The 27,307-nt window shown below is 34.7% G+C and overlaps 2 protein-coding genes across 2 annotated transcripts in view; both read right to left on the bottom strand.

Moving 5' to 3' along the window:
* Positions 1-17,185, bottom strand: part of LOC131946838 (ankyrin repeat domain-containing protein 50-like) — a 162,531-nt gene extending 145,346 nt beyond the window's left edge. Inside the window, exons 1-2 of the mRNA XM_059307810.1 lie at positions 17,143-17,185; positions 16,478-16,599 (exon numbers count right to left, since the gene is read on the bottom strand). The gene's annotated coding sequence lies outside the window, so the exon portion shown is untranslated. The remainder of the gene's footprint in view (positions 1-16,477; positions 16,600-17,142) is intronic.
* The window catches only part of LOC131946834 (uncharacterized), a 102,345-nt gene that overhangs the window by 16,706 nt on the left and 58,332 nt on the right, over positions 1-27,307 (bottom strand). The window contains exon 2 of the mRNA XM_059307806.1: positions 1,907-1,955. The gene's annotated coding sequence lies outside the window, so the exon portion shown is untranslated. The remainder of the gene's footprint in view (positions 1-1,906; positions 1,956-27,307) is intronic.

The following is a 27,307-nucleotide window of genomic DNA, read 5'->3' on the forward strand; positions in this document are numbered from 1 at the left end:
TTGTTCTTTCCTAAGCTCTTCGTCATCGCACTCCAGGTTTCAACGCAGTAACCTCTGACCTGGCCGTTTAACTGTCCAGTCGGGTTAGTTTTACTAAGTGACTGATCTTTGTGTTTGTAAGGTTCTTGGCACGGGTAACTCAGATAGTAAATATAGGTGTCTGTAAAAACTCATTCTCCCTTTTTTTATATATGTGATCTTTACGCTTACATAATAAACCGCCTCGCCTACTGTGCAACAAGTCATAGAGAATAGCTCACATGTAGTTTAAATTTGCGGGCTACTATAAGTCTTTGATAGCGTATTTAAAGGAATTTGGTGGACGCTGCTTAGAAAATATAAAAGTTTCACAAAAGCTTGTCAACATGATGATTGAATAATATAAAGCACTATTGTAGAGTATCATGAACTAATATCAAATAAGAAATATAAAATGAGAAACATCCAACCATTTGAATCTTCATGCAGTTTAGCCAGAAAATGCTCGACGACTTTAACTTTCTTAAAATCATCAAGCGTGGTGAAAATAAATCGAATTAGTGCAAGCGTTTTGAATTATATACCGGACATTGAATCTTGACCACATTAATTTACTATGGCCTATGTAAACTGATATGATATCAACTTTGTTTTATGCTGTACTCGGGAACGTTTGATTGAACTACAACAGCCTTTATCAATTAGGTCTTTTAAATCAACACCAGAAGCTAAGTGCCATTCAATCGTAATGAGGGCTAAGCAGGATAATCTGTCTTCGGATGTATGTGTTCAGGATCTGTCTTTACAAAGTCATAATTTCGTGATTGAAAAATTTCTCTTGGCAATCTTGTGACTTTCAGAGTCTTTATGTTTGTCAAATTTGTCAGGACCTTTTGCAAAGCTCTTACAACCCAATTTTGGATCAACCCAAATGTCTGACTTGTTTGTAAAAAGCCAAAAATTAAAATAAATCATATTATTTGCCTTGGGTGAATATACTAACCAGTGTCGTATTATTTCCCAACAACATTTCGTTTGGGTTTTTTCTTTCTTGCTCTGCCATCCTGAATATTTGTTCCTTGCTGGCTTTCTTTCCATTTAAACCTCTTAATACACAAATTCTAAGCGCCACTGTTGTCTTAGTCGTAATAACTTTAGTTTAATACACCAAATAATTAAAATGGAGCCCTTAACTTTTGATAATTACTAACCTTTCATAATAAATACAAACATTACAACAGCTGAGCAGATTATTAACTGTACAATCAGTGTTAGTTTAAGAAGAGTTGTTTTTGTTTAATACAAAATTTAGCCTTATTAAAATTTAATATAGATCTAGATCTAGTAATGTATATAAAATCATAACTAATATAGAATTTGGAGACAAGACCGCCTGATTGTCAGCTGAAAGGGGAAAGCGGATCAGTCCTCACTCCCTTACGTTATAGGCGTGCTAGCCTGGTCATCCGATAACCTGTATACGGCGGAGAGTGGAAAGGTATGACCGTAGCTACAGCTCACCCGCCGAAACGTAAAAAGAAACCGACCGAAAAAGTTGACTTCCCGGCACTTTCGGGTTTGTACGTGAAGGCAAACAATGTGTCCCTAACCTTTTTTAAGGTCCCAACACCCCCCCCCCCTCACTACGGTCAAGCTGGGTACCAGGTGGTAGGACACGGTGTCCCGCGCAAATTGGGTAGGGAAGACAAGCCTGCTGAGAACGTACTGATGAAACGCGACCAACATGTAGTGTTCAACCCGGCGTCGTCAAAGCCATTTGGTCGGAGTTTACCACGTCGAGACCTGCCTGGCTTATGGGAGGTCAACTCAAGAGTCGGTATTCCCGTTTAAAGAAAGTCACGAAATCGTAATCACTATTAACACTTAATATGTGTTTATGTATTATTAAAATATAAAAACTTCCTACCTGATTGTTGTGAGAGAGAAGAACAATCTTTACATAGCAATCGATGGATCTGTATTTATACAAAATATTTATACACAACATGTGTAATATTTGTTTGGATGTATTTTTTTTTTCAAAAATCGATATAATGAGAAGTAATAAAAGTCTCAAGAAAATAAAAACACAAAACATTGACATGCTTCGATAACAACATTGTGGATAATTGAATAAATGTTCTAAATATAAATATAACAAATCATTCTAAAGCCTTCATATTTAGAATAGTACGATCATGATCCTTAATGTAATATCGATCTACATTCTCATGATCGAGTAATATCCTATTTTAACAGATTAGACGTCGTATGGGTAAAATAGAGGGTAGATGTTAAAGGGGTAATATTCTGCGCAATAAATTAGCTTGCCATAATGGCAATCAACTGGGTGATCGCGGGGTGATAGGGAAGCGTTACATTTATTGACAAAGTTCACAGCACAGTAGGCCAATGAGTTTACCTGTGTCTAGTACCTTCTATGTGAAAAGATATACATTGAATTAAGTCTCGCGGTCAGTATTAGAATATATCCCTTAAATGCATACCGCTACAGATCTGCAATATACCAGTTACCTTCACATAAAATATTAGCCTAAACATGTTTTATTCTGTGCATCGCGTTATTTGACTGCTACAATGTTAACCTACAGCTTGCGCATGTCTAAGTGACCTAGATGTGTTTTACCGCCAAGCCGATCTCAAATGTGTGCATGGTCACAAGGTTTTTTATCTCAGCATTTTTGGTTGGCGTTCAAAGTTCATCAAAGTCGAATAAACTGGTTTTGGAATTTTAAAAAAATATGCTTCTGACTACCTAAGGTATGCATTACATATCGTATGTGATATTTTGAAAATCAATTCATAATTTATTTATAAATCTTCACAAAACGTTTGTTGCAGTATTGCAACGTTATGCATATTGACCTACTTTTGCACTATTTTTTTTTTACTTTATACATCAGCATTGGTGATTATATAGTACCTTGTTTTTCTTCTAGTTTCAGCATAATCATTAAGAAATCAAAGGTGAATCAAGGTGAAGATTATTATGAAGTAGATGCTCTTGGTGATCCAGCGTATCTTCCTGGATCTCAAGGACCAGTGTGGATCATGGATATCCTATACCAGTGTGGTCCCTGGATATCCTGGACCAGTGTGGACCCTTGATCTTCAGGACCAGTGTGGACCCTGGATCTTTTCAAGACCTGTGTGGACCCTGGATCTCCTGAAAGAGTGTGGACCTTGGATCTCCTGGACCAGAGTGGACCCTGGACCAGTGCGGACACTAAGTCTCGTGGAATAGTGCAATGACAGGTGCAAATTCACATCAAGCTCAATCAGTTTGCCACAAGTGCAACATATATCTTTGTTGTAACAAGATAAACAACTTTCTTAAAAACTATCACCTTACTACATAATGTTGCAGACATGCAACAATTCGATTTTTAATTAAAGAACTTGTTAAAACTAAAAATATTTTTTTACTTGACTATACTCTTCATATACCTCTCAAAACAATATAAAAATATTTTTGTTCAAGCATTATTAAAAAGTCATGCATTTAAGGGATATGTAAGCCTATTGACGCATGTATTTTTTGTTAGTTATAATGTATCACTTCTTTGTTGCAAATGTCTAGACATGTTTCTGTAAGCTACACAAATTACTTACCTTTCAAAGTTGCGGACATCTGAGTCGTTTTGTACACTGACAGTTGGGTCGCTTAGTTCAATTTTGGTGTCGTTTTGTACATCTTGTTTTAGTGCTGTGTATTTAATAAAAATACGATATGTATTAGTATACTGATCCCAAGGGTACATATTCGTTATAATTAATTATTCAAATCTAGAAGTTGATACACATTAATGCAGGCATTTAGCTAATTTTAAATGTAATTTCTAAATAGGTGTTACGTGTATGTTAGTTTTTGTTTAGAGTTTTGGTTAATTGGCACAGATGCTAAAGTGAACCGCATTGAAAAATATATAACAACATTGATAGGGATAGAGTTAGGGTTAAGAGAGGGATTTAGTTACAGTCAGTTTAACAGTAAGGTTTAATTTCAGGCGATAGGCAATGGGCAATTTTAAGAAATGGTTAGAGTAAACGATACTTCTAAAGGTGGGGATAAAATATATTTTACCATAGATGTTTTGGAAAATGTTTGTTAGAAGATTATTGTAAAGGGTGAAGATGGGGATTTAGTATCTGGTTTCGGCAAGACATAATGACCTAATGACAAGTCTTCACACTAAATATTTATGCTGTACTGATTCTAAATTAATTCAACGTTTAGGGATTACTGGAGTTCTAAGATGATAATCTATCCAATTTGTTTATATGCAATGCAATGCGAATTGGAAACAAACCGATAAAACATACAGTATGATGCACATAGCAAACGCCAATGGATCATCGTGTTCAATTAAATTAGCTTAATATACATGTCTAGAAGATATCATTGTTGGTGTAATTTATCTTAATACACTAAATCAGGGGTCTACAAACTACGGCCCGCAAGGTCTTTTTGTCCACGGAAGAAAATGTGTGTTAGAGGTGGCTGAGGAACTTTGCCCAGAAAATTCAAAACAATTTGAATATATATATATATATATATATATATATATATTATATATATATATATATATATATATATATATATATATATATATATATATATATATATATATATATATATATATATATATATATATATATATATATATATATATATTCTTAATATTGATCAATTATAAATACCTTTTTTGAATATAGATATTAAAAAATGAAATAATTTTGTTGATGTTGTTTTATCCAAAATTTTAAAGTTCATTGAAGATAACATATCAATAACACGTTTGTGCTTATTTTCAAATGCAAGAAAACACACATCAATTATTTTCAACAACAGAATCGTTGTTAAGTTAAATGTAATGAGGTAATCTTCAGAATCATTTTTTTGATCACATAAAAATGAAGTGTCTTTAGCTGTTTCCGCTACATAAGTTATGTCTGCTCCATCGTTTATTATAATATCTACCACTTTGTCGTGTCCATTTTTAGATGCAATCATTAAGGCATTCAATCCATCATCTTCCACATGATTTATGTCTGCTCCTGCTTTAATAAGAATATCTACCACCTTGTCGTGTCCATTTCGAGATGCAATCATTAAGGCATTATATCCATTTTGTTTTACATAGTTTATGTCTGCTCCTGCTTTAATAAGAATATCTACCACCTTGTCGTGTCCATTTCGAGATGCAATCATTAAGGCATTATATCCATTTTGTTTTACATAGTTTATGTCTGCTCCTGCTTTAATAAGAATATCTACCACCTTGTCGTGTCCATTTCGAGATGCAATCATTAAGGCATTCCATCCATTATCTTCCACATGTTTAATGTCTGCTCCTGCTTTAATAAGAATATCTACCACCTTGTCGTGTCCATTTTCAGATGCAATCATTAAAGCATTCCATCCATCTTGTTTTACATAGTTTATGTCTGCTCCTGCTTTAATAAGAATATCTACCACCTTGTCGTGTCCATTTTGAGATGCAATCATTAAGGCATTCCATCCATTATCTTCCACATGTTTAATGTCTGCTCCTGCTTTAATAAGAATATCTACCACCTTGTCGTGTCCATTTTGAGATGCAATCATTAAGGCATTCCATCCGATATCTTCCACATGTTTAATGTCTGCTCCTGCTTTAATAAGAATATCTACCACCTTGTCGTGTCCATTTTGAGATGCAATCATTAAGGCATTCCATCCATTATCTTCCACATGATTTATGTCTGCTCCTGCTTTAATAAGAATACCTACCACCTTGTCGTGTCCATTTTCAGATGCAATCATTAAAGCATTCCGTCCATCTTGTTTTACAGAGTTTATGTCTGCTCCTGCTTTAATAAGAATACCTACCACCTTGTCGTGTCCATTTTGAGATGCGATCATTAAGGCATTCCATCCATTATCTTCCACATGTTTAATGTCTGCTCCTCCTTTAATAAGAATATCTACCACCTTGTCGTGTCCATAGTAAGATGCAAACATTAAGGCATTCCATTCATCTTGTCTTATATAGTTTATGTCTGCTCCTGCTTTAATAAGAATATCTACCACCTTGTTGTGTCCATTTTGAGATGCAATCATTAAAGCATTCCATCCATTTTGTTTTACATAGTTTATGTCTGCTCCTGCTTTAATAAGAATATCTACCACTTTGTCGTGTCCATTTTGAGATGCAATCATTAAGGCAATATATCCATCTTGATTTACATAGTTTATGTCTGCTCCTGCTTTAATACGAATACCTACCACCTTGTCGTGTCCATTTTGAGATGCGATCATTAAGGCATTCCATCCATTATCTTCCACATGTTTAATGTCTGCTCCTGCTTTAATAAGAATATCTACCACCTTGTCGTGTCCATTCTGAGATGCGATCATTAAGGCATTCCATCCATTATCTTCCACATGTTTAATGTCAACTCCTGCTTTAATAAGAATATCTAGCACCTTGTCGTGTCCATAGTAAGATGCAATCATTAAGGCATTCCATCCATTTTGTTTTACATAGTTTATGTCTGCTCCTGCTTTAATAAGAATATCTACCACCTTGTCGTGTCCATTTTCAGATGCAATCATTAAAGCATTCCATCCATTTTGTTTTACATAGTTTATGTCTGCTCCTGCTGTAATTAGAATACCTACCACCTTGTCGTGTCCATTTTCAGATGCAATTATTAAGGCATTACATTCATCTTGTTTTACATAGTTTATGTCTGCTCCTGCTTTAATAAGAATATCTACCACCTTGTCCTGTCCTTTTTCAGATGCAATCATTAAAGCATTCCATCCATTTTGTTTTACATAGTTTATGTCTGCTCCTGCTGTAATTAGAATACCTACCACCTTGTCGTCTCCATTTTGAGACGCAACAGTTAAGGCATTAAATTCCTCTTTTTTGAACTCATTGCTCATTTTTATACAATGTAGAATGTACATACGCCTTTTGGTTACTTTTGAATCAATAAATGTCGCACTGATGGTGTTCAAAGTTGCGTGTCATGCTCAGACCAATTATAAATTTCTTCATCTCCATGAAAAGCTTGAAAACCAATTTACGAAAACTGAACACATAGCATCAACTGAAATATAAATACAATTAAAATAAGGTATTAAAAACATTGTGGAAGAAAATCAGAAAATGGTGAATCAAATACAGCACAATTCTCACACTAAAATTAGTAGACAGGAAATTTAATCATTACACAGAAGGCAGCCATTTAAACTAAAATTGTTTTATATGGAAAATTCTTTTTAAGTTATACTACAGGCAAGTTGTGTTTAAAATAATATGATACAAAATTTATTCACTATTGATACGTATTGAACTCAGGTTCCAGAGCAATCCACTCTCAGAACACTCTGAGGAAGGGTTTCGTAAAATAATCTTTGTTTTAATTTCGCAAGGGCGGCGCCACGGGAGGGTGCGATTTTTTTCTATATAGAGTATATAAAAATAAAATTTGATTTTGATTTGACACCGTTATCCGATAGGCATGAAACTTTGGGGAGTTCAGTATAACACTATATGGAAAGGTCTCTATAAAAAATCATTGTTAATTTTGCAGGGGTGGCGCCCTGGCAGGGCGCGATTTGTTTTTTCTCTATATACAATATATTAAAATAAAAGAAGATTGCGGTTCGACACAGTTTATCCGGGCGCCATAAAACTTTAGGGAGTTGATGAATCAGAGAAGGATTCTGAGGTGGGGAGGGGGGAGGTGCGGACTGGGCGGGGGTGAGGGTGGGGATGTGGTGGTGGAAGGGGGATTTCATTTTGCATGGGAGGCCCCATGGTAGGAAGCGATTTGGCGCCCTGGTCTTTCCCGTGAACGTTATGGCGACTACGTTCGGTCTAAAAAGTGTGATAGACATTGTGATAAGATGGGCGTTACAAACACTCAAAAATTGAAATAGGCACCTGGTAGGGTGCGATTTGGCTGCAAACAGTTTCGGCCCCCAAAGACTCACACGGGCCGCTGAGGGCCATGTAATACGTTTCATTTTAATAATCAGAAAATTAACCAAGGTTAGACTATTAACTGGGATGTTTCTTTTTGTCCGTAAAAAAATCCAAGCAGTTTCGTCACTTTGCGAATGATTAAACTAGCATCTATTTTAGACAATCCAATCAGAAATTGAGACCAAGCATTTATGAATAGATTATATTGAATCAGTCACACTGATGTTTAAAACACGTCAAATAATTTTTATATGTGTTAGAGATAAAATCCTGTTTATTTGTGTTACTTTAATGAATGACGCATTCTGCATCATTGTTAACAGGATGATATTTGTCACTCTTGTTATCCTATGAGCACAATTGCGTCTGCTAGTTTTATTGGAGACATGGGCCGTACGCAGCGCCTATGGGGTTGTGTAATTGGAGGGGGGGGGGGGGTCCTGAGAGCGCCTCTCTATGTCCCTGACACATGGGCGGTCACCGAAGTATGTTCTACCTCATTATTTCGATGAATATTTAATGTACACTCAAGGTTTTATAAAAGATTAATTATTTAAAAACAAAATCAATTATAAAAAAGACGTACATTGTTTGAGTTTATTTTTTATTCAACTATTTAAGTCTTTAAATATTTGATATAGATCTTTGCTTTTTTAGCTACAAGGGTCATCTCATTTAAGAATACAAGAGATTTATGTATCTAGATTCTAGATCTAGATTGTCTAAAAACTATGGGTTTCCAACGGAAAAACTAGACTTAACCAAACCACTCGTAGAATATAGAAATCTCTATTCAGATATAGATAATAATGAGTTTCTATAACAAACTATTTCAGACCTTCATTTTTTAATATAAATCTTTGTTTAGCTATAAAATTGGCTAATTTGGGATACAGACCCCTTAATTTGTTTTAAAATAATTTGGCCGATTCGCGTTAACTGGTTTCTTACTTTGCAGTACTAATTCTAACTTAGTTAGTCAATGCTCAAAAAGTTAAGATGATTGTGTAATGGCTACCGTGCGGGTGCTACGGGATCGAGACTCATAACGACAAAGGTAATTTTATTTTTCATTTTTTTAAAAACGTGGATGATAAACTTGCCTATTGGGACATAGCGGGACACAGGGAAGATAAAGTAGAGTTGATCTGTTTCTGTGTCCTCAGCATATAAAGGGGTAGTGAGGTTAGAGCCATGCTTGCCCGAAATCGATAAAAAATGTTGTCTGCGACTTAGCAGGACACTTGACAGTTGATATAGAGTTAGGTAGGTGAAGAGTTCACCTGTTACTACAGCATGTGAAGAAATAGTGTGGTCAGACCCATGCTCAGCCGAAATCGGTATTTTTAAAAGACAAAAACGTCTGTGGTGTGACGTTTTTTTTTAAAATGGGATTTAGTTTTTTGTGACGATAAGTGACAGACGAGATGTTTTTTATGGATGGCCCCCGAAACCCACATTTATCTAAGCGAAGCCGAGTATTGTAGTAAATTTACTAAAACCTCAATGATATTGGCAATATACTGTTGATTCTCTGTATCTGAAACAATGTATACACACCAGATTCAATGATAAATCATGAACAATAATTGCTCACATCTACGCAACAGCTGGCTGCAATCTAATTTAGGTGTGTGTCCCCTCTAGTGGTGACTTCCCTGTTTTTTGTACATTTTTGCCGAAAAGATTAGGTGTACCTTTGCGGCAAATTTGCGGAAAATCTTTTTCTTGCGGATTTATTTGCTGCCCCCTTCTGTAACGTATACACTTACAATTGTCCAGATCTAGTCATTTCTGAATGGCTTCGTATTTTCTATACCATATATGACAAACATATACCTAATATCTCAAAAAGGGTTAAGACTACAAACACACCGTCTTAGTTTTACGACAATATCGAATCTGCAATTAATCAAAGAGACAGGCTAAGAAGAAATGGAACTACCGAGGACTTTTTTAAGCAAAGAAATTATGTCAAACTGCTCATGCGTAGGTCGAAGAAGGAATATTTTAATACTTTGCTGTCAGGCAAACCTAATTCCCAATCCATCTGGATTCCCATATATCAAATAATTAGAAAAAAAAGCACATTCCATATAGCTGTTCATAGCCAGATGTCTGCTAAAGACGTCAACAATCGTTTTATATCATCTGTAGCACTCAACGCAGATGCTGATTACACAATCAGTGAGGAGCTTAAACATTTTTGTAATTCTGCTCCCCGTGGTAGGACAGAGCTGCTAATTCCGCTTCTCACTGTTCGTGAAGTTTTTATCAGCCTAAGATCGTTTAAACCGTCTACAATAACTCCGTTTGATGACATCTCTAATAAAGTATTGAAGATTTAAGCTCCAATATTCTCTGAAGTTTTAACTCTATAACCTCTTTGAGGCACGCTTTTCATCGATTTCAGAAAACCCTTTGATTCTATTGATCACACCATACTTCTTAAAAAACTAATTCCTTACAAATTCCACGAATTTACAATTAGGTTACTTCACTCCTTTTTAACCTAACAGATCTCAATGAATGTTTCACCTTAATACCATCTCTTCACAGAAATATGTTAATATAAGGTTTCCCCGGGGCTCAATCTTAGGTCCTTTACCTTTTTCATGATACATTAATGATCTTCCATTACACACCGACGCAGGTCAGTGCGAGATGTTCGCTGATGATACTTCGTTACATGTCTTTGCATACATAGTTGACTCACTTGAGTTTAAACTTCAAACATGTGCCAATCAGCTTGTTATTTGACAACATTGAACAAAATGAAACTTCACCACGATAAAACAAAGTCAATGATTATTTTTACTCATGAGAAACGCCTTCGTCTTCCATCCGCCTCATTACAAATTACTATAGACAATACAAACATTGAACAGGTTAACAGTTACAAATGCCAAGGATTGATTATAGATCACAACCTCACCTGTTCCGATCATATTCATTTTCTAAAAATGTCCCTTTAAACACAAATTTTTAACTAACAAGGATAAAAACTGTGTATACTGTAGGAGCAGGCTTATTTTGTTTTAAGCTTTTATTCAATCTAGGTTGGATTATGGTCTATTTGTCCAGAGCGACAGCTTTATAACTAAACAGCGTCATCGACTGTCATTACAAAAAAAGGGCTATGAAACTGGTTAATGGCTTGTATAGTTGCCTGGATTCTTTTATTACAACATATATACTTCCATTAAATAAAAATATACTATACACTAAAGCAATGTTTTATATAAAATATTCATCGAAACAGCCCCCTCTTACGTATAAGACCTATTTTCTTTTAACACAAAATTAAACTGTGGTCTTAGTTTACCGATCCCATATAACCTTTTTTCCCAAAAAAAAAAACATAGCTTCGCCTACTCTGGTTCTAATTCGTGGAACAATCTTCCTAATAAAATAGAACTATCTAGATTTGAAAATGTACTCAAAACTAAATTAAAACAACAATTATTTAATGACCTCTCTAACTGACTCTTTGCAACTTTTCTCATTCATCTATTGTATTCTTATTTTATCTCATTTTGCATTATAACTATGTAATATTATTTCTTTATTCCACATTTTAGTGCTATGTTACTGTTATGTCTTTACTACTCAATTGCTTTTTTTAAATGCTGCTATTACGTTGTTGTTTTATTTGATTATTTTCAAAACGGCCAATGTGGAATCAATGGCCTCCGTGCCTACAATTGCTACCGCTTGAATAAATTGAATAAATTGAAATAAATTGAAATTGATCAGGAACCTCTGGGCGCCAAACAGTGTATTGACAAAAAGTATTCAAATTTTCATGTTACTCGAATGAACGGTATCGAGCCGCATCCGACTTTTATTTTTATAAATCGTATATAGAGAAAAATCGCACCCTCCTGGGGCGCCGTCCTTGTGAACTTAAAAAAACTTTTCTTTTTACGGAAAACTCACACTGCAGCAGAGAACTAAAATAAGGATTTACAAGCCTAATGTACGTTCTGTACTCTTCTATGCTCGCAGAGTCATGGAAACTAAACAAGAAAGGAGAGAGCCGACTCAGAGGCTTCGAAAGAAGATCCCTCCAACGTATCCTCAGAATAAAGCTGGACGACAAAGTCCCGAACAAGCAAAATATGGCGAAGGACAGAATTAAAAGATAATGTCTCAGAAGTTCGAATGAGGAGATGGAGATGGCTTGGCCATGTCCTACGCATGAGCAAAAGAAGACTCGCCAACATTGCGCTGAAGTGGACTTCAGTTTTTTATCGGTCATTGTTAATATAAGATTTAAAAGTTATATTACTATTGATTAGACAATACTATTGACTTTTATTAGGGAGCTTGTAGAGAGCCAATTGTATTAGAAACTGTAAGAAAATCACGGCACCCCACATTTTTCATCGCTTATAGTAGAGTGATCGCTTGCAATATGGTGATGTATTGCATTTATTTTCTACTTTTTAGTTCAATCAGAAAACGTGGGTTTTTAAAAACTTTTTTAATGATAATTATTTTCTACTTTTTAGTCTTTGTCTGTTTGTTTGCATTCAAATCTTGCTATCGATTTTATCTTCTGGCATTCGCTTTTTTTTTGGGTCAACGAAGACAACTCGTAAAAAACACGTGCCTTTTCCAATCGACGTTTCTTATGTGTTGCCGTTTCTTTCACCATTTAGCCCTCGCGTGCAAACCAGTAAGCCACAAGAGGGAAAGTACCGAAGCTTGTTTTCATCAAATTACAATTACTAGGTTATGTCCCTTTTTTGTACAAATATATAGGGGTCTAAAATGATCAATAAAATGTTTCCATGGATCAATTTAGTAATAATAACAATTGAATATTCTATTGTCATCGGAAACAAAGCTTCCCTGAAAATTTCAGCGCGCTAGCTAACTGGGAACTGCCCGAAATTTTGATCGCAAGATTTGATTGGAAAACCAAACAAACAGACGCAAAAGCAAGTTAAAGAAAACGTGGGAAAATAGAATGGCTTATAAACAAACATGCTGACGAATCGGCTTTCTGAAATGGCTATATTTTAAAAACGAATGAAAACAAAATTTGCCAGTACGAAATCCAGTTACATGTACCGACATAAGAGGCGTATCCAGGTTTTCGTTGTAGGGGGAGCGAAAAGAGCAAAAAAAAAGGCGCCGAATATTTAACACTTTCTATATACGTGTATTATATATATATATAATTTATATATATATATATATATATATATATATATATATATATATATATATATATATATATATATATAATTAAATACTAGCTGTATGTCATTACTTCGCTATGATGTAAAATAATTTGAAAGTAGCACTCTGAAGAAATAAGAAAAACACACAATGTAGGCCGACAAAACAAAAATTGTATCAATCTAAACAAACAAAAAATATGCACACACTACAACCAAAAACAATTAACGTAACACAATCTGTTTTGTAATTCTTGTAAAAAAAATGTCTTACATAATAATCACTCTCTTAATATAAATATGTATATATCTACACATTTAATTATAAATGTCCAAAAACTAATAAATAATTACTTAAGAATATAATGGAATTGTTTAACACTATTCGTGTTTACAAAATGTTTTTGTCTGTAATCAGAACTTAATATATCGTCATTATAAATGCTAAAGTATTACAGCATATTGAAAGTTTTTAAAATCAGAGTTGGTATAAAACCACGCTTTTCAATGCAATGGAAAAACATTCGGAATAACAGCTTACATTTAACTAAATATCGGTATTTTAGTTCAGATCGTATATTTTAATTAACTACTGTTAATTGTGTTCTTTAAAGATCATTTTTAACATAGTGATAGGTATGGGTTAGATCACTGTATTGATCACACACCTTTTTACAGGTAATTGCAAAAACAATATTCACAGAGTTTTACGTTTAAAAAGATAATTTTTCTGGCGGCATGGTACTTTAGTACATCATTACGCGTTTTTCTACATGTACTTAACAGATCAGTTCGGGGTGGGTTGGGGGTGGGGGGAGGTTCAACTTCATTCACCACTGTCCGGTCACTTTAGGTCAATTATCCAACCCAGTGTATACCTAGGTGTGACATTAATGTCGCTCTACACAATCGTGGTGGTGGTGGTGGTGGGGGGGGAGAGATAACCAACTCAGAGTGAACATAGCGTCAGTTTGTAGATGACTGTTCTAAACATACATAGGCCTATATACTACACAAATATATATTACACAAATATATATTACACAAATATATATTACAGAAATAGATTTAAATAAGTAGCAGTGGTATTATGACAAACATTTTTTTACAGAGGCGTCCATGGGGGAGGGGGGTTGTAACTGTTCCATATAATTTGTAATCGTAATCACTATCGCCCAAACTGTAATAATACTACTACTTCATCGTAATGACGTTGTTGACCTTGTCAACATTTCCCCACCACTACGCAGTTTGCTCATAAGTAAATTTAAATAGAGGTGCCACATCAGTTGTATTTGTTTCTGTATTGTAATTTTAAAAAAAAATTAATCACACGATTCATATTGTATATATTAAGTAATGATGTGTGAAGTTTTACGTATAACATTTTCTAATTCAATTATTCGTAAGCAAATACATTATACAATTGCCTTAAACTTAACACCCCTCTTGCCAAGTGGTACTACACGTAGAGCTTTTTTAAAAATTGCAATGCATCGTAATGGTTATTTTTAGAATGGCAAACTGATGCAGCTGTTAATACGTGTTGTAAACGTAGACACTACTAGACTAGTACAATAATGCTTAATTGCTGCATGAAAAGAAATCTTGTGATTTACATAGATGTGCCGACCAAATATATTGTTTTAACAAATATCACTGTTTAAAACTTTGAGTTTAAAAAGTTTCCAAAAAGGCGCCACTTTGCTGAAAATGGCCAGAGGGTGAGCGGCCGCTCCCCCTGCTCCCCCCCCCCCCTGCGTACGCTACTGACCGACACGTACATGTAATCTGTTTTAATGATACTATAACCAACAGAGAGGCGACCACGAAAACTAAATGATTTTTCCAAGGGTATGAAACCAACTAGTTGTTAAACACTCAGTGCATGAACCAAGTGATTTTTACTGTCACACAAAATGGATTCATGTTTCAAACTTTTGGAGTTCGGGAGGTTTTCTAATCGATATTAATGTATACAAAATCAGACAAAACCTATCAGGTGTTCAAAGTTATACAGTGATACTGTTCTTTAACGTAAACACAACTTTCCTTTATAATTTCAAAAGCGACAATTGTTTATAAAATTGTGATCGGGGGTTGTGTGTCAAGATAGGCACTCTGTCTATTGTATCCATTCACCTACCCTAATTTTAATACACAATCCTCGTAAGGATACAAACGAAATGAAAATAATTAGCACATGTAGTGATAACGGGTTATAACTTTGACCAGTGCCGAGTACTGCTTTTAAAGCAGATACTTGAATGACTAAGGGAGTGTGGGTCGTAAATTAAAAAAAAAATAATTATATGCTCTTTCTAAACATTATCTTTCTTTTTTTGTCCAAGTTGAGGGTAATGCGAATTGGTGCCCCTCTGCTGGAGAATAAACTAAAATAAATATTTACTGGGCGTTCTTGTAAAGTGTTCCGTCATCTGAGATTTGTGCTATCATAGTAGGAAAATAATTAGACGGAATATTTAAATAAGAAATGAAAACTAACAAAAAATTATAAGTGTGTTCTTTAAAAAGTATTAACGTGTATATTAATATAGATTTCTAGCTTAAGATCATAGTTTAATATGAATAGTTTATATATTTGACTCGTTAAATAAAAGTAACGACAAGTATTGAAACACTAAGGATCTGTGGAATCCCCACGGTCCAAACTCAATAGAGAAATGTAAGATGTAGTTAATGTCTAACTGGAATAACATTTATTTTTCCCAGCCCTTAAAACGCCACCCTGATTTTCGGATACCTATTTCAAATAAGAAAATTGTATGTATGTATGAGAATATAGTTTATGAAATAAACTAGTTTTAAAAAGTTTATTTACCCTTAAAATCAGACAAGTTGAGCTTAAGATAGACGCTGATGTAGGTCTGTTGTAAGATAGTGGAGGCTAGTGGAGGTTAGAGAAGGAGATTTAATTCGTTCAATTACTCACTGTCAATGCAAACGTCTTTCGATTACTTTAATTCACATTCTTTTCAACAAATTGTTTAAGCCAACTAATTGGGTTACTCTTATCTTAAATCTCGCTCGTATGTCAAAAAGCTAAATTTATTTAGATCTACGTCTCATATCTAAATAATGCCTTATCCGTGGCACTAAAATGTCTATGTACCACTGTATTTTGTTTATTTATTATATGTATTTATGTGAACAGGTTTATGTTTACAAATTTACTATCAAACATACATCACCGTTTTAGAATCTTCTTTAGCTACATTTTGTTTTCGTCTTATATATTGCTAATGATAAATTAAAAAAAAAACAACAATAAGGAACCTATTTTACCTGCTAAAAATAAACTGCTGTGTGTGAGCAAACTAAATCACAAGTGCCTCAGGCAAACGTCACCAGCACACTGTCCAGCAGACAAACTTTGCTACTGAACACACATCATGCGAGTCAGGTAACTTCCATTGAAAAAAAAATAAACCTTAGCTAATACGTTAAGCAGGCTATTTACCTAAAATACTTTTTTAATTGGATGTTTTTCTAGTAGCTATTATTTGAATTTTTAATTAAATAATCGATAAAATCGATATGTCGATAATCATTAATGCGGCGAGAATTGGAGCTGTGTTATGTTACGTTACGTTTGCCTGTAGTCCCTGTTTAATTTATATTTCGTGTTTTTCCAAGTGAATAGTTGTAAATTTTACATAAATTAACTCAAATTAACACAACTATACAATACACCTTACATTTTACAGAAATAATATTAAAATATAAAGATTGTATTGTTATAAATGTTTTAAAAAAAATCAAAATTGTATTGCTTTTGTTTAACTGTTAATTGTGTATAATTTTGAAAGGAAAGTCGTTATTCTATGTACAGTACTATATTAAAAAAACATATGTGATAATGGTGTCTTAACCATTATAAAACATATATGATAAACTTGTTTTGTTTTGTTTAAGAAGTCTTAAAACATTGAAAAACTAGATAGGTTTACCTTCAATGTTTAACATTGTTTTTCAAATAACACACATCATCGTTACCAGGTGTTAGAACCTGTAAAACACTAAAACAAAAGAAAATCCTCATATTAAAAAAAAATGCAATTTTTGAATAACATGAGCTTAGTTAAAAAATTATAAATGCAGAGATGATGTTACGTAAATTAAAATAGTTTAACATTCAAGCAACTGTCTAAAGCAAAGTCTGTTGGTTGCATCTAATTGAGGTAAATTCATATTCGCCCCTACCCCCTACGCCCCTATTTATATATATATATATATATATATATATATATATATATATATATATATATATATATATATATATAATTTAAATATCCCTTTCTTGGACGGCGGACTGTATTTTCAATTGTATTCTAAAAAATGTATATACCATCAACCGTGTTTTAACTTGACTGGTCCATGCATTTCACGATTACATTGTAACCGGTACAGCTGGAATAATAATTTTACCTTAGCTAGATACATAGAGACTAGTATGCATTCTATTACAGTCTGTTACATTCCGCTATGCTGTAGAATCTTCAAATACGTTTGATTGAGGCTTAACTTAAAGGGCACTCATTTAAGTTTATTCTAGCTAATTACTACTTACGTGAAATACATCACGTGATAACTGTACCATAAGTGATTGGACAAAGTGGTAAAGTGTGAAACTGTTAGATACGACATTAAAGTGTAGTGTAGATATGACATTAATGTGTAGTGTAGATATGACATTGATGTGTAGTGTGGATATGACATTAATGTGTAGTGTGGATATGACATTAATGTGTAGTGTAGATATGACATTAATGTGTAGTGTTGATATGACATTAATGTGTAGTGTTGATATGACATTAATGTGTAGTGTGGATATGACATTAATGTGTAGTGTGGATATGACATTAATGTGTAGTGTAGATATGACATTAATGTGTAGTGTTGATATGACATTAATGTGTAGTGTAGATATGCCATTAATGTGTAGTGTAGATATGACATTAATGTGTAGTGTAGATATGACATTAATGTGTAGTGTGGATATGACATTAATGTGTAGTGTGGATATGCCATTAATGTGTAGTGTGGATATGACATTAATGTGTAGTGTGGATATGACAATAATGTGTAGTGTAGATATGACATTAATGTGTAGTGTAGATATGACATTAATGTGTAGTGTGGATATGACATTAATGTGTAGTGTGGATATGACAACTGAGTGTATAATCAGATTATGTATGGCCAGACAAGAGTAGATTTCTAACATTGACGAAAGCTTGGACTAATAATACCGGGATTCAACACTTTTTTACATGTCCCTCTTCCTCCCCGCACACACCTACATACACATAACATATTATTGATTGCTGGTATTGTTAAAAATAAAACAATTATTATATTGTGTCTATTGGTGCCGATCACAATGTGCTACACATATTAACACTATAGAGTATAGAGCAAAGTTAAATCCTGCAGCAGCGATCGAATAATACGTCATTGAATGTTTTGATACATGTATAGATGAGTGTAGATAAATCCGCTGCAGTCCCACCAATTCACTGAAATGTAAAGTTTGACCTGGATGTAGCCTAACTACGTGTGTCCCGTTGTGCTAAAATTGATAAGATTTAATGACATAGATCTCAGGTGTCAGTTGATAAGATTTAATTACAGAGATCTCAGGTGTCAGTGGATAAGATTTAATTACAGAGATCTCATGTGTCAGTGGATAAGATTTAATTACAGAGATCTCAGGTGTCAGTGGATAAGATTTAATGACAGAGATCTCAGGTGTCAGTGGATAAGATTTAATTACAGAGATCTCAGGTGTCCATGGATAAGATTTAATGACAGAGATCTCAGGTGTCAGTGGATAAGATTTCATGTTCAAACCAACCCAAACCAGGTCCTGCTACCTTAGTGTAACTATATAATCAGCTTTAAAAATATATAGCAGACCTGTTTAACTATACTGCACAAACTTGATTTTGGTATTCTTTGTGGTGAACAAAAATTAGTTTATAGTATTCGAAATAAAAAAACAGCAATAATTTATATTTAAATATATAACTCATAATGAAATATCAACGGATACTAGTATAAGCGTTTTATTTAAGAAATTAAAAGAATAAATGAACCCACATTTGAGATCACAAATTTTATGTTTTACCAAACGTTTTTTTTAAAAATATGTATTGCATAATCCTGCCCAAATAACGTAAATAAATCAGGGTGTATCATAAACCATATACATTCATCTTTGATTAATTTTTTTCTTATTTCATGTAATCTATTATTTATAGAGCAAACTACTTATGTAATGTATTTGAATTTTTCAAACTGAGATTACAAATAAGCGTTTAATCCAGCGCTTAGATTAACCAAAGACTAGAGAATATAAGAGAATAGAGCACGTTGATCCAACACACGTGGCTCTAATACAATATAAGACTGTCAACTAACAGAGCAATATATTGAGACACTCTAAGTTTTACTTGAACTAATCAATATAAATAAGAAATCGTTGACGTAACACCTATACTTTTTCGAGCGTTTTTACGATTGTAAAAAAAATATTTCATCATTTAAACTTTAAACTAATACTTATTTTGAAATCATTAACCAGGAAAATAAATATGATTTGATTAATAAGCATTTTGTATTGAAGTACAAAATGTAGATCCACTAAGTTATCAAAAACTAGAATAATAGTAGAAAATATGTACGATTGCTCTTGCAAATACAAATAAGACTCACGATTCTCCATTGTTACTATTGTTAATGTATAGACTTTACTTTAGCAATCATGTTTCACTGTAGATTATTACATTAATTCACATAATACAGTGGCGTAGGCAGGGGGGGGGGGTTAGGGGGGGTCATAAACCCCCCCCCCCCCCATAGACCCCTCGGTATATATAAAAAGTATGAGGGGGGTGCAAATCGAAAGTTTGAGGAGGGGGGTGCAAATCGAAAGTTTGAGGGGGGGGGGGGGGGTGCAAATCGAAAGTTTGTCCCCGGGTAAAAATTGGAACACCCCCCCCCTTGAGACGATCCTGGCTACGCCCCTGACAAAATATTATGTTCGCTGCTAAGGTTAAGTACAATCTCTTATGTTTCGAAGGTTGATGCGTTTTGAACATACAAATATTTAAGAAGAAACATAAAATAAAGCTCATATATCAAATAAAAGATTTTAAAACATAACGCCTGTCTGTTGTTTTAATAGTATTATGTTTTAATTTAATTAAGTTGAATTATTTATCATTCATTCAATTAACCATCCTTAAAACAATTTAAAGTTAATTAAACATAAATGTTAGGAGCTATTTATTATTATAGTTATGATAAACCTCCATTCAGTCAAAGATATATTTTTTAAAATAAACAATATATTTTCATTTAAATGTCTTTTTTAAATCGAACACCCACAAAGGGAATTAATCATTTATTTAAACAATACTACCTTAAATGGTTCAAACTCATTATTTGATTGTTACTTATGTGTAAAATTACAACAAAGTAGCTGCAGTTTGAAATGTCGAAAATAAGTAGAAATAAAAATCAATAATGGAATTCCCGTTGACTTTTTTTTAAAAAATAAGACCCCAGCTCTCGTCCTCCCTTAACCAGCAAAACACGTCCCACGACGTCACATAGCATAACACGAACCTCACCACAGCCTTCGCACAAGTCACGTACAATCACACATACACGCGATTCACAACACACATACTAAAGACAACTCGCTTAATAGATCAATCCGCATACCAAATATCACCACACCTTAAACCACACCACCTCACTCAGCATCACACCATATACGTCACCCCTAAATAAACCCCTCACCATACCGATCCATTCGTCACTTTACACTCCAAACGCCACCCAACATGCTGAACATCAACATCTTACACAACACACCGCAAAAATCAAAACATCCTAAATATACATTAAAACCCACAGTCCACGACCCACATTCCACGACCCACATTCCACGTCCCACATTCCACGTCCCACATTCCTCTACCTCACATAGCACAACCCACACCTCGCACCACTTAGCACATGACTTCACATAAGCACGTATCGCTTATGAACGTATTCATAATACACGAAAGAGTCATAAATAAAAAATCAATGTCTTTTACCAGTTTCTTGCCTCCTCCAAAGTTAATCCACCTCCTCCCCCCCTCCCCTCAAAATAAAATTGCAAGTGCTTCTCCCGCCTCAAGGGAGAAAGAAGTCTTACAGAAAAACCAGTCGGATTGGTAGATTATACAGACTAATGGTAGAGCCTGTTTCTATATTCTAGACCAGTTTCCTAATTTTGGCAACTAAATCTCAGTCATGCAGTTAATGTTTTCTTTCAGACTTTATTTTCTCCGGTAGCGACGGTGGTACTTGAGTTTTTTTTATGGAGAGGGGGGGGGGGGGGGGCGAATCAAATTATCTGAGGCCGGGTGGCTGAGACTGATAAAAGTATATACATAAATTGTATTTCATTCAATGGGGGATAGATGTGGGGGTGAAAAGGGGAGGGGGTAAATGCAAGTGAGGTGGGAGGGCTTCGCCACCTTTCCCCCACCCCCTTATGAGATGCTTGAAAGATACTCTGCATGCAGATCACTTTTAAGATAAGACAAATAAATTAGGCGGTAAAGTTAGCGTCTGTATTATCAAGTGTCGTTGACGTCCATATTATCGTGTATTCTTTTCGGCATTGGCTTTTTAATTCTGTTTAATCTAGATTTAAAGATGTCATTTTATTGTGTAGACATGTGTGGCTTTAGAACTGTACAGATTTCGTTTGGTTTTGTGACGTCAAGGTCGTTCACTATGAATCTTTTTTACCTTCCCTATGTTTTCTCTATTGTTCGTCTATTTGGTTACATGAGAGCATCGGCACTATGTGTAGTATTGTAACATACGTATTTAAAGATGTCAATTAATTTATTGATATATTGATTGGTAGAATCACCACTTTCGTTATTTTAAAAAATCAGAACAATTACTTTATTGATAGTGACGTCACATGAATCATTCACTTTGTTCATAACAAACCCGGCGACTTTCATGGACTACCACGTTTCTGTTTCAAACGTTCAAGTCATTAAAAAGCTAAATTTTCTGGCTCTAAGTAAACACAATGAGCACAGTTTCAGTTAGCTTGAATAGTATCACGTATGTTTTAAATCATATCGTCAATAACCGGAACTTTCTTTTACCGTATTTAAACTTGAAAACTCAATTTTGAGTACAGGTTGCTTTTTAATATCAAAATGACTCGGCGGTTGTGTATTTTAATGCATCCCACTAAACAATGACACTCAATGACAAAACCGACACATACATTGCTCCTTGCACCCCTACAGTTGTGTAAATGGCGGCTTCCTATGTCTGGGTGGTGACTAGGTTTGTTCTACTTCAATATTACAAAGGGTGATCAACTGTTACACTCGGCTTTCTAATTATTTTTGGCTCGTTTGGGGCCAGGTGTAACAGTAATAAAGAACACAAAACACACGATGAATTTGTAACATCTATATATATAATTCTCTTCTGAGAGCCGTTAGAAAAGAAGCTGCAAGCGCGCTCCCTACCATCCCCACCCCTACATGATCTTAGTGAGCTGTTGTTCACGCTATGTTTACCTTCGTGGAGTTGGGTTTAGTGACGGCTATTAGGGGCAGATAATTTAGTTTGAAACGATTTTAAACGTAGGGGGGTGGGGAGGAAGGTGGGGGGGGGTTATGGTCCTTAACTAGCTACTTATAGTGTTTTAAAGAAATATTTTCAGTGTCAGCGTTGGTACTGTCGAATTCACAAATTATGAATTACTGAAAAGTAGAAAAAACAACAACTAAATAGCGGCGTATGTTATGCCGCTGGCCGGCTCGTTGAAGTATAATTTTCATCAACTACAAGAAGAACCCTTGAAACAAGAAAAAAAAACGACGACTAGCTACACTGAGTTGACACTACACCACACATTGCTTACACACTCCCTCGTTCACACACTTGTTTTTCTCGCTAGCAGAGCACTTCCAAGAGGAGGCCACCCTCGCACATAATCTCTCCGGACCTACACACTTCCTTATAAACATCTTCGTCACATCAACGTACAATCAAGACGTTCATTCAGCATGTTCAGGGGCGTCTAGTCAGTAGTGTGGACAAACCTGCGTAACTGATTACATTTAATAACTCAGTACCATTTAAAAAGTTCACACGTCTAACATACCTATTGGTAACGCACTGATGAAACATTCAAATAAAGATGTGTCATTTTGGTGAGTAGGACTAGATTGCAGAAAGACGTGATAGATCGGCTTTTGTTATAAAGCAGCGCATTATAACAACTGTTCGCCTTAAATTGTTTCGAATGATAAAACGTTTGCCGCACATTTACAACACATGTTTATAGCACGATTCCACTGGAATTGCCGTGCAAAAATGTACTGGTATCAAGTTATACGAGAACGTTATGGGGAGCTTATTCAACATAATTTAACTTTTTGAAACAATTTTTACGATTATAAAACGAAAATTTGTTTATAAGAAAACTTCACTAGCATATCCTCGTAAACGTGTTTTTATAATGCTTTTCTGTTTTATGTTGATATTCTTTTTAAATGTGTGCAATACAAACACAATGGCATTAACTATATCGTTTATAATGAATTTAACATGTAATTCCAGCAACTGACGTTTTAGTACTCGAAATATAACCTATGATCTTTCCACTTTAAAGACTTTATCAACACAATGGAGGACGAGGAAATTTAAAGCTAGATAAAACGTATAAAGAAATTTGGGTCACTACTTACACAATCCACCTTAGAGCAAATGGGATGTTTTAGCAAGGAAGCAAATTAAAAGATTATATGGCGGCTCACATTATGTAAGTTGGCTAATCCAAGGAAAGATGTATGCTACAATTTAACCAGTAAACGAATAATTCCGCTGTGTACCGAACAGTTTCTCTGTGTACAGGACAGCATCAATGATACCAATGTAACAGAACACGTCAGCCTGGGACAACCACCGTAACGGGCCGTAAACATTTGACTTCCTGGTTAAAACCCAACGTCACGCTTGATATGTTGCCATAGTTCTATGATGTATGGACAGATGAAGCCGTAAGGTAACTTTCAAATGTATGAACATTTATATCAGCGTTAATTAAGAATAGGCCATATTGAAGTATTTTAGATCCGACATAAAAAAATTTGTAGCTCTTTAGGATGCATGTGGAGTTACCAGAAAAGTGGGTCCTAAGTCCACTACTATTTAATGAACAATTGACTTAAGATAGCTAAACTTAAGACAGCTGGGTATAGTGCTGACCATATTATTTCTTCATATATGGAAGTCACTGAAACAAGTAAACTCAATTCTCCTTGGTGCATTGGAGATAAAGATTGAAGGGGTACTTTACTTTTATATGTAAGATTGGTAAATAACCTTACATGGTGTCACCAATAAAAACAAGACAGAGCCTACAAATAAAAAACGAATATTTTTAAACGCGTTTGGATATTTTTACTTTCTTGTAAGCAAAAAGTTCACAGGAAATTTTGAAAGCTTTCACCATTTTTATAAATCAATACTTCGTCTAATAATGACTAGGCCTATAGGGGATTTATTTTAATCGGGAGAAAATTCTAAATCCTGATTTTTTTTTATTTTGGCGTTTTACGCGTAATCGAGTCGGAAAAACTAGGTTTTCAATTCTATCTGTATATCTATGTGTGTGTCTGTGAACTCGATAACTCGAGTACCTTTATAGCTAGGCTGATGAAATTCCATATATAAGTATTACATCAAATTAAATTAATCTGTATTTAAGTTTAGCGATTTCTGATAATGGGAAGTGGAACTTATTCGAGTATACTTTGTACCGTTTTTGGTTGATAGATCAAATTTCACATATAAGTAAAATATCTATATCTCTGTATTCTATAAATTGTGAATATTTCTGGTGACCATAAGTAGTAATTTACACTATTTCTGATTTCTCAAAGAAATATATGCATTTATTAAGTATTAATATTTCGCATTACAACGTACACATTGTTTGCTGTTTACTTGGTGCGCAATTTTTTCCCATGAGATTATATTCTGTTTTAAAAAGTTTGTTTATAAAAATTGGTTAAAAGCATGTCTATATCCCGAGTTACCTTTCCTTGTGGTGTTATATAAGAATATACGAGAAAGTTTATGGGGGATCACTCCCGCTTAATTTGTTTAATTAAGTTGATTATGAGCAAAATTGTGATTTTCAACACAAATGTCAAGGCAGTGTTGCTCTATGGCTCGGAGACTTGGAGGGTTACGAAAACAAATACTGACAGGCTACAGACATTCGTAAACAAATGCTTACGACATATACTTAAAATAATATGGCCAGACAAAATATCAAACAAAGACCTGTGGCAAATTTTAAAGCAACAGCCAATAGAGAAAGATGCCTGTAAATGGGGATGGATCGGACATATATTAAGAAGAGAAAAAGAAAACATCGCAAAATATGCTGTGGACTGGAATCCCCAGGGAAAAAGGAGGGTGGGCCGGCCAAGTAAAACTTTGAAAAGAACGGTTGAAGAAGAGGCGAAAACAGCTGGTCTTACATGGGCACAGATAAAGGGGGCAGCCTGAAACCGAGTCCGCTGGAAATGTGTGGTTGCAACCCTTAACTCCCTAGGGGGCACAAAGGAATGATGATGATGAAGTTGATTATGAAATGAAAACTATAGTTCATATAAACCAGGGGTCTCCAAACTTGTCAGTCCGAGGGCCGCATTAACTATCAAATTTCAATTCGGGGGCCAGTTTCTTCCAGGCATGTCTTTGTTTTTTTCTGCGCAAAGTTCCTCAGCCATCAAAAACAAACATGGACAAAAAGACATCCGCGGGTCGGATGTGAAGACCTCGCGGGCCGGATCCGGCCCGCGGGCCGTAGTTTGGAGACCCCTGATATAAACACATGCGATACCTACCAAAAATAGTGAATTTTTTAACATACATTTCTAAATACTAGTAATTCATTTTTATTGTGATTAATTGTGTTTTTTTAGCATTTAACATTGTGTAATCGTGAGTCAAAAGAAGACTACTTACATAAAATAAACTTGTTTAGTGATGATTTAGAAGTAAAACCCACACACTTATCGCCATAACCATGATTGCACACCATGTACCTAGTTGACAACGGTTCAACGAAATAGAGAAGTCTTGGTAAGGTTGCTGAATGTAACTGTCGCATCTGGTTCAAACTTATATAAGGCTGTTCGCCACTTTAGCTGTAGGCCTCGTGGTATATAGACGTGTACTGGGCTACTTGCATCGGTTGGTTAAGTTAGGGTCGCGCGGAGGCTAAAATTAGATTTAGATTTTACAAAGTCACACATTGTGCTACAAGTAGTGTTGTTGTTTGCATGTAAAACACGTCGAGCTATCTAGCTACACTATGTAGTCGTGCTTGTACAACGATATTTTACTTTATAATGTGTGATTTATTTTAATAATTCACATGGTAGCTATGTATGAATGTAATATAGACTATTTCGATAGGAAATACACACAATAACGAAGACGATGTGAATACAGCTAAATATAAACAACATATACATTGGTGTTAGAAATACAAATACCCCCCCCCCCCCCAACTAAAACATGGAGGAGTGTCGGTAAGGTTGCTGGATGAACCGGTTGCAGCCGGTTTAAATTGTATGAAGGTTGTTTAGCTGCTGTCCTTGTGTTAGATAGACGTGTACTGGGTTATTTGCAAGTGTTGGTTGATTTTGTGTCGTGTAGATGCTATAATTAGTTTTAGATTTAAAAAAAAAAAACTCTTTGTGTCGAGTCATTCAGCAACACAATGGAATCGTGAGAGATTTTACTTAATAATATGCGGAGTTTAAAAATAACTCACATGACTGCTATACGAGAATATAACAATGAATATTTGATTAGCAACTACACACTATAGTGGAGACTATTTGGATACAGCTAAGTAAGAAAGAGAGTATACCTTGGTGTTTGAAAAATAAAATTCAGTACACCCCCCCAGCCATATAAACCCACGTAGAATAAAGTTAATTATGTGACCTCGGCATATTAAGGGATGGTGTAGTCAACATTACGCCCAGC

Source organism: Physella acuta, unplaced genomic scaffold (assembly GCF_028476545.2).
Source record: "Physella acuta isolate Inbredline_101_S28 unplaced genomic scaffold, ASM2847654v3 ptg000572l, whole genome shotgun sequence".
NCBI lineage: Eukaryota > Metazoa > Mollusca > Gastropoda > Physidae > Physella > Physella acuta.